The sequence below is a fragment of the Prosopis cineraria genome, unplaced genomic scaffold (genome assembly GCF_029017545.1).
Source record: "Prosopis cineraria cultivar Desert tree isolate PC_DT_omini unplaced genomic scaffold, ASM2901754v1 PC1, whole genome shotgun sequence".
NCBI lineage: Eukaryota > Viridiplantae > Streptophyta > Magnoliopsida > Fabales > Fabaceae > Prosopis > Prosopis cineraria.
This window is the reverse complement of record NW_026555332.1, coordinates 11631485-11635121: the sequence shown is the minus strand read 5'-3', so window position 1 is coordinate 11635121 and position 3637 is coordinate 11631485.

Genomic DNA, 3637 nt, shown 5'->3' with positions numbered 1-3637 from the left:
CTGGAAACTTTTCATTGACTCCTCTGTTAGCTTCTAGTTAAGCATCAATACTCAATCATGATAAGTAGTCTACCACTTGATTCTTAGTTCCTTTCCGGTCAATAATCTCTAAATTAAACTTTTGTAGTAACAACACCCATCGAATTAGATGAGCCTTTGAGTCCTTCTTGTTAAAGAGATACTTTAAAGCCAAATGATCTGTGTAGATAGTCACCTTAGTACCTACAATGTAAACTCAAAATTTTCCACATGCAAAAACCACTACTAGATACTCCTTTTTTGTAGTGGTATAATTGAGTTGAGCACCATCAAGCATCTAACTGGCATAATAAATGGGATGCAATACTTTATCCTTCTTTTGTCTAAGTACTGCACCAACCACATAGTCATTAGCATCACACAGAGTGATAAAAGGTAGACTCCAATCCAAAGCTACAAGAATTAGAGCAAAATAAGCCTTTTTTTACCTCTTTGAAGGCTTCTAGGCATTTCTTATCAAACTCAAACTCAACTTCCTTCTCAAGTAGATTGCACTATGGCTTGGTTATTTTAGAGAAATCCTTAATGAACAAGCAAGAATCCCACATGTCCAAGGAAACTTCTAATTCCCTTGACATTTAATGGTGGAGGTAGTTGCCCAATCACTAATGTCTTAGCTTTATCCACTTCAAGAACCTTCTTTGACACCTGGTGGTCGAGAATAATGCCTTCTTGCACCATAAAGTGGCATTTCTCCCAATTCAGAATCAAATTGGTCTCCTCACATCCTTGCAAAACTGCTTTCAAAATGTCCAAACAAACATCAATTGAAAAACCAAAGACATAAAAGTCATCCATGAATACCTCAATGTTCCTCTCAATCATGTTAGAGAAGATGGATATCATGTAATATTAAAATGTCACTGGAGCATTGCATAAACCAAAGGGCATGTGCTTAAATGCAAAGGTCATATATAGATAGGTGAAGGTAGTTTTCTCTTGATCCTTCGGTGCAATAACAATCTAATTATAGCTAGAATATCCATCTAAGAAACAAAAGAACTCTTGGCTAGCTAGTTTATCCAACATTTGATCAATGAAAGGTAGAGGAAAATGATCCTTCCTAGTGCTTGCATTTAATTTTTGATAGTCCATGTAAATCCTCCAACCAATTACAATATGAGTAGGGATTAACTCGTTGTGGGTGTTAGCTACTACAGTCATACCGCCCTTTTTATGGACACATTAAACTGGGTTCACCTAAGAACTATCAGAAATGGAATACACAATCCCAGTAGAAAGCCACTTCAAAATTTATTTTTTCACCACTTCTTTCATCATTGGATTCAATCTTCTCTGATGCTTAATTGAAGTCTTGTGCTCATCATCCAAGAAGATCTTGTGCATATATAAAGAGGGGCTTATACCCTTGATGTCAACTATGGTTTACCCAATAGCCTTTTTATGTTCTCTTAAGGCTCTCAACAATTTTTCTTTAGGATAGATGACACAATTACTGACAACGTATTTTCCTCCTAAGGCAGGCATACTTGAGATGTGGAGGTAGTGGTTTCAATTCAAGTACTGGAGGATCCTTAATAGAGAGCTTAAGTGGAGATGCTAGAGCAGTTGATACATCTAGAGGCTCCACTGGACTAAATTGCTTAGGTGGAAAAGATTCCACACTAAATATCCCTATGTAATCTTCTTCCTCCATTTCCTCAATGCTTTTATGTCCTAATATTAGAGCTTCCAAAAGATCTTCAATCAGGCGACTATTGAAATCTTTGTGTAGCACCTCATTAAGAATTCCCATATAACAACATTAAGGAGATTCATCCAAAAAATTTTATTTCCTTGCTCATGTTAAACACCACTTGTTCTTCATTTAATATTAGTGTAATGTCACCCTTTTTGACATCAATGATGGTTCGGGCAGTGGCTAGGAATGATCTTCCTAAAATAATAGGGATCTCCTAGTCAACATCACAATCTAGGATAATGAAGTCCATTGGAAAGATAAACTGATCTACCTTTACTAACACATCTTCAATAATCCTTCTAAGGTGGAAAATGTTTCGATCAACGAGAAGGAGCATCACTGTTGTCGATCTTACCTTTCCCAACCCCAACTTGTTGAAAATAGCCAAGGGCATGAGATTTGCACTTACACCTAAATCACATAATGCCTTGCCATTAAAACTCTTCTCAATATTGCATGGGATGTAAAAGTACCTGGATCTTTTAGCTTGGGTAGAAGCTTCCTTTGTATGATAGCACTACAATCTTCAATCAATGCTACAGTTTCAAACTCACTGAACTGCCTCTTCTTAGATAGGACATCCTTCAAGAACTTGGCATATTTAGGCATCTGCTCGATAGCTTCAACAAAAAGAATGTTAATGTACAGCTGCTTAAACATGGTCAAAAACTTTTTGAATTAAGCATCTTCCTCCTTTGCCTTAAATCTCTAAGGAAATGGGAGTAGAGGTATTGTAGTAGGAGAGGCAAGTGACTTGCTCTTCTTTTATTCATTTTTTCCACATGATCTTTTTCTTCTTCATCATGAGGAGCTAGACTCCTTCTTCCCCATTTTCCTCTCATCCCTCTTTCATTTCTTGTTGTTATCTTCTTCACAAACTATCTCTTTATCCACCTCCTTATCATTATCAAGATTAATCCTACTAGAATTGGTCACTCTTGGATCCACCACATTTAGTAGAGTCTTATCGCTTCTCAAATGTATAGCATTGCATTCTTCCTTACCTTCCCTCTTTAGACTAGGAATGGTGCCACTTAGTAAGCCTCCTCTACTTAAGGCATTCAACTGTGTAGTGATTTGGCCTATTTACACTTTTAGGCCATTAATGGCTATATCATGCAAGGCTAAAGTAGCTTTATTTTCAACTCAATTAGCCTCTTGATTCTTCAAAATTTGAGCTTACATTTGCGCAATTCTAGAATCACCTTCCTTTGGTTTTTTTGTGGTGCTTTAAAACTAGGAGAAATAATAGGTCTAAATCCAGAGGTTGAAGTTGGATTTAGACTTGGTCCTTAACTCCATGAGAAGTTTGGGTGATTTCTCTGCTTTGGATTAGAAGTCTATAAATAGGGATTGTGTTAAGGAGGTCTTTATGCATTATTCATATAGCTCACTATTTCAAGAGTGTATGGGCAATGATCAGACCCATGCCTTTACTATAATGTTCACAAGCCTGAGATGAAGCTTGTAATACATTTACTCCTGATGAACTTCCTCTTTTCATTTGAAGTTCTAGACTATTAAATCTTTGATTAATTGCCTCTAATTGAGAATTAAGCTCTTTATAAGAGCTAGACTCTTGTGAACCTCACCTAGCATGTCTCCTCTTATAGGATTGTTGCATGTTGCTAGAAGCAATGTCTTCATACAAATTATACAACTCATTTACCTTTAACTTGCCAATTCCATCATTAGAAGCATTATTCAACATAGTTACTGTCGCATCATCCAATCCATTCCAAAAAGCTTCTATAAGGAAATACTTCTTTTGCTTATGGTTAGGATAACTTCTCACTAACTCCTTGAATTATTCCCAAGCCTCATAGAAAAGTTCTCCTAGTTGTTATTCAAAATTGAGAAGCTCACCTCTTAATGTTGCTCTTCTTCCTCTTGGAA